This window comes from Pelodiscus sinensis, chromosome 4 (assembly GCF_049634645.1).
Source record: "Pelodiscus sinensis isolate JC-2024 chromosome 4, ASM4963464v1, whole genome shotgun sequence".
NCBI classification, from domain to species: Eukaryota; Metazoa; Chordata; order Testudines; family Trionychidae; genus Pelodiscus; species Pelodiscus sinensis.
Window position 1 is genome coordinate 124,514,011 of NC_134714.1, and position 9,997 is coordinate 124,524,007.

A 9,997-nucleotide genomic window follows, 5' to 3' on the forward strand; every position below is an offset into this window, starting at 1 on the left:
TGCATACAGAAAAGTTCTTCATTAGTTCCCATAAAGAAGGACTAGAGGACACCAAAGGAAAGGAATGGGTAGCAGGCTTCAAACTAGTAACAGAAAGTTCTTCTTCACAAAGCAAAGAGTCAACCTGTGGAACTCCTTGCTGCAGGAGGCTGTGAAGGCTAGAACTAGAACAGAGTTTAAAGGGAAGTGAGATCAAGTCATGGAGGTTGGGTCCATGGAGTGCTATTAGCCAGGGGGTAGGAGTGGTGTCCCTGCCCAAGGTTTGTGGAAGGCTGGAGAGGGATGGCACGAGACAAATGGCTTGGTCACTGTCTTCGGTCCATCCCCTCCAGGGTCCCTAGGGTTGGCTGCTGTCGGCAGACAGGCTACTGGGCTAGATGGACCTTTGGTCTGACCCAGGACGGCCATTGTAAGCTCAGGGCTCAGGGTCGGGGATCTCACTGGACCTCCTTGATTCTCTGGCACACCTGCTCCTGGGTGGCCAGGCTGGCAGCTCTCCTGCCCTAGACTGCCTTTTTCCTGTGCCTAGTGCGGAGATCGTGGACGAGGTCCACGATGTCTGTACTAGCCCAGGCAGGTGCCCTCCCGCCACCAGCCTGGTCCCGGGAAGTGGGGGAGGGCTGGGGAGCATCGGGTGGGTGGCTCGATCCGTGCCAGGTGCAGGGTCTGCTGGCTGGGTGCTGGCAGGCTTGCACCTGGCACGGGCACCGTGGCCAGCCCGTGCCCCTTTAAGGGGTCCGGGGCCGGGAGGGGGGCAATAGAGTTTCCCTGGTGTTGGCCAGAGTGGCCACCAGGGAAACGTGGGGAGGGCTAGCCTCCCACTAGTTCGAATTAAGGGGCTACACACCCCTTAATTCGAACTAGCTAGTTTGAACTAGGCTTAATCCTCGTGGAATGAGGTTTTCCTAGTTCGAACTAAGCGCTCCGTTAGTTCGAATTAAATTCGAACTAACGGAGCGCTAGTGTAGCGCCTATGAAAGTTAGTTCGAACTAACGTCCTACTCCCTGGCTCCACCTTCATATTAAATTGCAAAGCCACAGTGGGTTTTGTCCTGCACCTGGTGTGAGCCAGAATCCCTATTCATGGGGGGTCCCCAACTTCCTGCTGGGACCTGCTGTGAGGCAGCACCTACTCCTCACCCACCCCAGCCTCTGATGGAGGCAGTGGGCGGGACAAACAGCACTGGTGCTGGGGAGAACTGGCTTTTAAGCTCATGCTCCCCCTCCTGCTGCCTCTGATACAGAGGCAGCAAGGGGAGGGAGGATGTCAAACATGCAAATTATATCTGCCAGGAGATAGGAACAAAGCCTCACACTAAGTCCACAATATTTTATATGTGTTCACTTTTTTTGATTGTATCCCTTTGGTATATATAGTCATGCCTATTTTCTTCCACAATTTGATCTGAGGAAGTGGGTCTGGCCCACGAAAGCTCATCACCTAAGAAACCATCTTGTTAGTCTTTAAAGTGCTACATAGTCCTGTTTTTTGTTTCTTGTATAACCCAAACATTGCCCAGGAGCTAGGCTTGGGCATGGGGAGTTTCCTTCCCTCGCAGCGACATCTGCAGGCAGGCTGAGGAGCAGTGTGGGATGGATTGTGCAATCGCTAGCACCACCTGGCTAAATGTGATTAACAAGCCGTGCTTTTCCAAGTAAGCAGCCAGAGTTCCATTCCAGTCTGAGCTGGATGGTGACAGCATGGGCCCAGACATAAAGTGATCCATGCCCCATACACACAGGGAGTCTTCACTGCATGTCAAGCCTGAATAACGCACATTATCAATAAACTACAGCCTATACTGGAACAGGATACCATATTCCAAGAGGCTCTGGGAGACAGACCCATAGTCTCCTATAGACAACCACCTAACCTCAAGATGATTCTTACCAACCACCACAGGACATACCACACTAATACCAACCCTGGTACCTTCCCTTGCAACAAACCCCGTTGCCAGCTTTGTCCACATATTCATTCTGCTGATACCATTATTGGACCTAACCAAGTGAGTTATAAGATCAAGAACACATATTCCTGCTCATCCAAAAATATAATCTATGCTATCATGTGCCGTGTCCGTCTGCTATGTACATTGGACAAACATCTCAGACACTTCGCCAAAGGATTAATGCCCAAAAAACAGATATCAGACAAGATCACAAAGAAAAAACAGTTTCTTGCCATTTTAACCAGAAAGGACACTCTCTCGATGACTTAACCACCTGCATTCTGCTACAAAGACCTTTTACATCTGCACTTGAAAGGGAATCCTCTGAACTGTCATTCATGTTAAAATTTGACACTCTCCGGGAAGGAATGAACAAAAGCTCAAACTATCTTACCCATTACCAAGATAGCTTCCCTAATTATCGCCTCTAATACCATTAGCTCACAGACATCTAACTCTCCCCACCTCTAATATAATTAATTCACAGACACTTACCTTCCTTCCTTCCCCCCTCCCCCCCCCCGCATTCCCCTCCTGTTCTGAAATGTGACTTGTCCTTTTCATATGTGTTCATTTTTTTTAATTGTATCCTTTGGTATATATGGTTGTGACTATTTTCTTCCACTATTTGATCTGAGGAAGTGGGTCTGGCCCACGAAAGCTCATCATCTAATAAACCATCTTGTTATTCTTTAAAGTGCTACATAGTCCTGTATTTTGCTTCAGCTACACCAGACTAACACGGCTACATTTCTATTACTATTGCACATAAGGGGAGGACCCCGATACCTGGAATGGCTACTGGTGGCCAGTGTTATAGCTCATGGGATCTGTCCTGTTCAGAAGCATTCAGGGAAAGAGGCACCTGGAAGAGACAAAAACCTCTAAAGTCACTAATGACCAGGAGCTGTTACCAGCCAGTGGTTGGTTTTTGGCCAATACCAATGAGTTAACAGGCTCCATTTTTCCTAATGGAGAGGCATTCACATCGGTCAGTAACATCCAACACAGGTGTCACTCACACGCTCCCTTGTTATAAGTCTCAGGCAGACACAACCTGGAAACAAAACTAACCTCTCAGCCCACGACATGGTTCTGCAGGTCAGTGGCGAGGAACATTAGCAGAGCAGGAAGTGACACAAGCCCCGCCTCATTACTGTATGAAAATTGGCTTATGGATACGAATATGCATAACTCAAAGATGCTTTCTGCAAAACACATCATGTAACACAGCAATTTTACAGTTACAGTCTGCTGAATCTGTATATCCTATTGTTGTGCATATCTTATTCTTGCATGTGAAGTGAGAAATACGAGGTGTGGATCTGTTTATAATTCTAAATGTGCTATTCAGAGCCATTACTGATGTTCCAGTACGTAATGACTGAGTACTCAAACCAAAGGCCTATGAATGGTTGAATTTGTCCTATAAACAGAAAAAGTGATTGGTCCTAGAAAGACATATGACCATGCCACCTCCACATTTTACGTGGGTTCCTAGTACTGGAATCCACCTTAAATCTGGAATTTTTCCATGGAGATGCAGCGTGCCAAACAAAAGGTTCCCACCTTGGGGATTGACTATTTTAGCAATGAGAAGCAAAAGCCTTTGTCTTCAGCTAGCCTTTGAAACTGCCTGGCAGACGCTAAGAGGATACTTAACAACAAAAAAACTCTGAAAAGGCTGTAGCTTCAAATCAAAGTAAAGATCAGCTCTGACTTGTTTTCACCTAAGAACAGCTGTTTAGGGTAAGAATTTGTATGTAACAAGTTTCTTAGTGGATTAGAACTAGCTGGCATTTTTGTTCATTTCAATTCAGTAACTTATGTTGATCTGTAATAGAGATGTAGCCGTGTTAGTCTGGTCTAGCTGAAACGAAAGACAGAGCTATGCAGCACTTTAAAGACTAACAAGATGGTTTATTAGGTGATGAGCTAGTGGGTCTGGCCCACGAAAGCTCATCACCTAATAAACCATCTTGTTAGTCTTCAAAGTGCTGCATAGTCCTGTCTTTTGTTTATGTTGATCTGTCTGTTTGCAACCACCTAAATCTTATTCTTTATATGTAATAAAAACACTTTTGTCTATTACCAAGCCCAGCGTAAATAATTGTTATGCCAGGGGGTGGGAGGAGGCAGTTTGCATTTCTCTGTGCAACCACTGCGCATCTTTCTCTTTCATTGAGAAAGGGGGTTGACCTGTAAATGTTTTACACATAGTAAGATGTATTTATTTGGGATTTTGGTTCCTCTTGGGGGTTGGTTTCCTGCAAGGTTCAGGTAAGTGAGCCGTCTTCTCCCTGGAACTTTGATCTTCTTTCTTTTGCTCTTGACATGCCATCCTGAGTGTGGTATGCAGACCCTAAAAGAAATGGATAGTGTGCATGCATGTAAGACACTCCCCACTGCAGACCCTATACTAATAAACCAAGCCCTATGCTACCAGTCATTGCGCTATCTTTTACCCAAGTGGTCTATAAGGTCTATAAGGTCAAACAGCCTGCCTGGCTGCAACTCTAGCTGGCTCACTTCTCTGTCTCAATGGCCAACAAGGCCAAACAGTTGCCACCTGTGGCCTTAGCACCACTAGGTTGTACTGATGACATGGATACAGAGAGCCCAGAGGGGCAGGTGAGCGCCCCCTATAAACTCCCTGGTTGCTGGGCGGATTAGAGTCATGTGCCTGTTGCTGGGCGGATTAGAGTCACGTGCCTGTTGCTGGGCAGATTAGAGTCTCATGCCTAATTTTCCCGCCACTGTTTTCCTCCTGATAGGAGATGGTGACCAGGGGACTGGCCGCCATCTTAGAGGGAGAGAAAACAAGATGGAGGACAAAGGAAAAAAAATTGAGACCATAGAAAGGAAAACCTCAGCACTCCTCCCCATCTAGGAGACAATGCCAAGGGGATATCTGTGATCCAGCCACTCCCAGGAAGAAGCTCAGATGGCCATTGCCTCTCTGCTGTGCCCTCTCCCTGAGCACAGGGTTTCCCCTGTCCAGCACAGAGTTTGCATTTAAAAACATAAAACATGGAAAATTCAGGGTATGCCAGGGGAGTGACAGCAGCACCCCCGAGGCAGGTTTTCCTGTGACTGATGGATCAGCCCTGGACTTTGGCTTTCTGAAGTGAGTCCTTGTTTACCCAGCTCCCGTTCTGAAAGCGCCTGCTCACCGCGCAAACATTGAGAGGACTGGCAAGCTGAGGGGAAGCAAAGGTCAGCTGCAGGAATGTGAGAGGAAGGGTGGTACTGCAGCTCCCCTGGCAGCAGCACAGATGAAAGCAAATGGTTGGCAGCTGCAACAGGGTGGGAAGGAAAATGGTGGGGGAGGCCACCACCTGCCGAAAGCTGGGCCTGTAGGTGCTGCTGGCAATAAAAACAGGCTGGGCAGAAATCTGCACCCTCCCCATTAAAAGCCCCCAACAGTGCACGTTCACTGCAGCACGTGCAGGGTAGCTGCCCCATCGGAGAGGTTATTGTGTCAGCATGTTCTCCTGCCACACTCCTCCCACTGTGCTACATGAGAAGAGGCTCTGCAAGAGCCTCACTTCAGGCTCCAAAGCCCCTGTCCTCTGAGGCCTAGCACTCCAGCACAGGCTGGAGGAGGATGGCTTCAGATTCAGCATGCTCTGAGGCCAACATTGAAGCACTCGTTTCCCGAACCCACTCACCCCTCCCGCCGGCAGTGTGTTCTCCTTCAGCTCCCTCCTGGTGACTCATTTACAGAACTCATGGTTCAGATACATGTGAGCGTGCCGAACGTGGGAATTTGTTTCAGAAAGCTCCCCTCTACTGTGGTATTTCTTTGGGTTTGGCACACAAGCAGGGTATTAAATCCATAGATCAGGTCAGTTTTTCATTGCTTTTTCCCATCAAAAACAGGCTGTTTGGCTCTTCTCAGATGCTCTTCATCTAGGGCGCTCCAAGCACTTTACAAACATTGGTTAACCCTCATGCCACCCCATAAGCAGTTAGAATTATCTCCATTTTACAAGTGGGGAGACTGAGGCTCGCATACCCAAAGTTGCACCACACACCAGTGGCAAAGTTTTCTGACTCCTAGTCTCCCCCACTTTACTCACTAGACTACACCCTCTTCCTTCAGAAACATTCATTATGATTGCTGATGTTAATTTAAAAGGTGGTAGGTGAAATGCTTTCCTTAAGCAGACCTCTCCCTCACAGAGCTGCTTTTCAAAGGTCTGATCCAATGCACTTGAACGTTTCCATCCTGTGGCCTTTATTCATTCTGTCTCCTTTTCAGTTTGGAAACAGCACTAGTCTCACACAGGCAAACTCACAAATGAAGCCACTTCAGGCATAGTTATGCAGAAGTCCCCCCAGTACTAAACTTAGCAAACCATGTGTTTGCCTCTTATCAGAGGGTGTGACCGACCAGCTCCCCAGCCAATCAGAAACAAGTAATGCTAAATTAATTTTGAAGGCATAAAGCAACTGAACTTGTTTATCACTTTGACATCTGGCACCAGAGCAAAAACTTGCAAACCATAAACAGCCTTCAGAGAAGGAACTTGTGACACAGACAGCTGCCGCCTCACAGCACACAGGCCAGGACTAGTTACACTCCCTGCGAAGGGTACGGAGACTGGATTGGAAGAGAACACAGTAGAAGAGTCATGCTGGGTTTTCAGCGTGCATTCAGGTTGCTTAATGCAACAGTGAGGAAACAGATTGTTCCCAGAGCGAACCTTGCTTTTGGACCACCAGAGGAGATTGTCACTCCAGTTGTGAGTAAACTTTTGTTTGGGGAAAGTGATAATCTCTTTATGTAGCAATTTGTTTTTTGGCCACTCAAAAATGATTAATTGGGATCTGCTCAATTAACAAGTATGTCCAGTGTGTGACATCAAAAAGGGGCTCTGATGGAAAATATAAATAATGCAGGGAGAAATGTAAATACTGATGCTTTTTAAAAAAAACAAACAAGAAACTTAAGTTTTCCTTTGGGGTGGGGATAGAAGCAGCTGCGACTCACATTTTGCTGAATTTTATTTGGGTGTGAAAGTAAAACTATGAGGAGGGAAATGGTGAGTTACCCTCAGGAATAAAACCAACCCTTTTCTTGGAAATTGCCAGTCAAGTCACATGATGGATCAGATTTTGCTCTTAGTGACTCCACTGAAAATTCAGTGGGATGGCATGGCCGTAACTGCCATAACTGCCGTTTACTCCCTGATTCCTAGGGCTTATTTTTCTTAATACACTACTTTCTTCTCTTGGCAAATAACAAAGGCCTCTTTTCATCTTGTGCTCACGCCAGTGGGCACGCGAATGCACTGCAGACCTGAGTCTATAATAGGCCACACCACAATCCCACTCCCTATCCCAGGAAGAGTGGGATCCAGACCTGCACTGTATTGCATGGACTTATCTCTGATCCACTTAAGGCTGTTACAGCCACTAGTGCTGCTCCTGATTTTGATAGGAAATGTTCTTTCCCTGCAGAGGCAAGTCCCTGCTTTCTCAGCTGCTTCATAGTTGGTAAAATGAAGACTCCAAGTCATGTGTGATATTGGAATTAATGGAGCATTGCAGAGTTGCAGGGAGGTGTTACATGGCGCCGTGTGGTGGGTTGGGGACAAACTGTGTGAGGAGACACAAAAATCTGGCTACTTTTAATGCAACTTAAAATATTTGGCAGCTAACAAGTTAAAAAAAAAGAAGCCTTCAGAGGCGATGACAGTGGTTAAGTAAGAATCCATTGTGGCTGCAATCTGTTACACGTTCCAGGAAATAGTGGTGATCAGTCACCTACAGGCTGACTTATGGTGTAACAAACAGCCTGTGGCAGAAATTAAATTCTGTTCCTCTTGTTAAAATAACCCAGCCCCCCTCGTTTGCAGAGCCTGCCAGGAGAGCCGTGTTCAGACATGAACGTGGGCGCCTCTTTCCCAATGGGCCAATAATAAAAAGAAACATTTTTAAAACAAAATCGTATGGAAAGATGACACTGTCTCATTCTGGCTTTAAAAACATTCCCTTTGGGGGACAGAACAAAGGTGAGGGTCAGACCACAACCCTTGCAACTCCCAATCCCCCAGGTTGCTCCATGTAGGCAGCTCCCTGCATGTATGCAATGCTCCGTAGAGTCCAATAGCACATATGAAGACCTCTGTAGGATCAGAGTACTTTAGCTCTAGCCCAGAGATCTAGTGACAGGGCATCTGGATGTCTCATGACAGACTGTTTTGTTCTTTGCTTCTCTATACTCTTCGTTTCGTTTGTATTTTAGAGGGCCCTTCTAACCTCACCCTCTCTGTCAGATCATCTCCCCTCATCTCCAACCAAACCCTCCTTTTAATCAAGCCTTTACAATGGGAATTTGTATATGCAACCATCAACATATAGCTGTGCAGAATTCCCTGTTGGGTTCCTGCTTTCCTCTCCTTTTCCAAGCAATGGTATGGGACCTGAGGCACAAGAGAGAATCCAATCCTGGGACGCTGACTTGTTACTTAGTTCCCCATTCCTTTCTCAGGAGTCTCAGACAAGTTGTGCCAGAGTAAGGACTAAATAAAAACTGAGTAAGAACCTCAGATTTTGGTCTGAACTTTTAGTCTATGAATATGATTTGCTCTCAGGAACAGACCACCAAGGGTAATGCAATGCAGCTGTATGTAAAGTGAACTTAAAACTGTTCTCAGACAGTGCAGATAACTTGTAGTTAAAACTTTCTCCAAGGCATTGCTGCCATTCGTGGCACCTCCAAGTGATTTGAAAGTCACACTGACGGCCACTATGCATAATGCGTTCCCGGAAGAACACGGGCAGTGACCTTCTTGCTGAATGTGAGGAGCAGGCAGGCTCATGGCAGTGATTGGTGACCTTGGAAGGCCACAAGCAAGCAGTTACGCCTGGGCTGTTTTGGATATGCCCAACGCCTGGAACCTTGCTGGGATATTAGAGCAAGCCCTGCCTACATGGAATTGAATTCTGTGGCCCAGGAAATCTTGAACTATGGGAAATAACCAAACCAGAATAGGGAAGCGTGGCTCTTTGCCAGCAGGTGGAGCTGGGAGGAGTCCTAGTTTTCAAAGCAGGTGCTCATGAGCCACGTTGTCCCAAACCACAGCCCAGCTAATGGCAGGGTCTGGGCATGGGAGCTGGGTTACTTTGATTTCTATACCCAAACTCAGATGCAGAAAAACACAAAGGCTATGTCTACATTAGCACCCCTTTCCGAAAAAGGGATGCTAATGAGACAGTCAGAATTGCAAATCCACGGGGGATTTAAATATCCCCCGCGGCATTTGCATGGCTGCTGCTTTTTTCCGGCTTGGGGATAAGCCGGAGAAAAGCGCCAGTCTAGACGCGATTCTCCGGAAAATAAGCCCTTTTCCAGAGGATTTCTTATAAGAAATCCTCCGGAAAAGGGCTTATTTTCCGGAGAATCGCATCTAGACTGGCGCTTTTCTCCGGCTTATCCCCAAGCCGGAAAAAAGCGGCAGCCATGTAAATGCAAATGCAAATGCCGCGGGGGATATTTAAATCCCCCGCAGATTTGCAATTCCAACTCATCTCATTAGCATCCCTTTTCCAGAAAGGGGTGCCAATGTAGACACAGCCAAACATGCAGTGACAAAAATAAATTGACAGATCAAACCACATTTAGACCAGAGCTAGGGGGAAATCAGTGCATCCAAACTTCTGACTGAAGTCAATAGGAGTTTGATATGAACACACGCTGCAGAATGGAGATCTATTGAAAGCAGGTACACAGACATCCCATCTCTATAGAGGCCATGACACATGGAAGGCTGCAGAAAACCCCACATGACTCTTGTTTTTCTCCTATTGGCAGGATCAAGCCATTGCACTGACTGTGATGTTTGCAGTCTTCCTGGTCCCCTCGGGCTGGATTCTGGCGCATCTGGAGGACTACAAGCATAAGCCTAGCGAGTGAGAGACAGGAGGGAGCTGCATCCAGCCTAGTTTAGGATGGGAAAAGGAGAATACTGAACAAGCCCTTTCATGGCAACCTGCCTTTTGAGAATTTAACAATTAAAACACCATGAAAAAAGCAA

At 46.8% G+C, this 9,997-nt stretch overlaps 1 long non-coding RNA gene across 1 annotated transcript; it reads left to right on the top strand.

Annotated features, from left to right (window-relative positions):
- The first annotated feature begins 6,390 nt into the window (after positions 1-6,390).
- LOC102457063 (uncharacterized) lies at positions 6,391-9,997 on the top strand. The gene is made up of 2 exons (XR_331250.4): positions 6,391-6,700; positions 9,775-9,997. It is a non-coding gene; the product is annotated as an uncharacterized LOC102457063 (long non-coding RNA).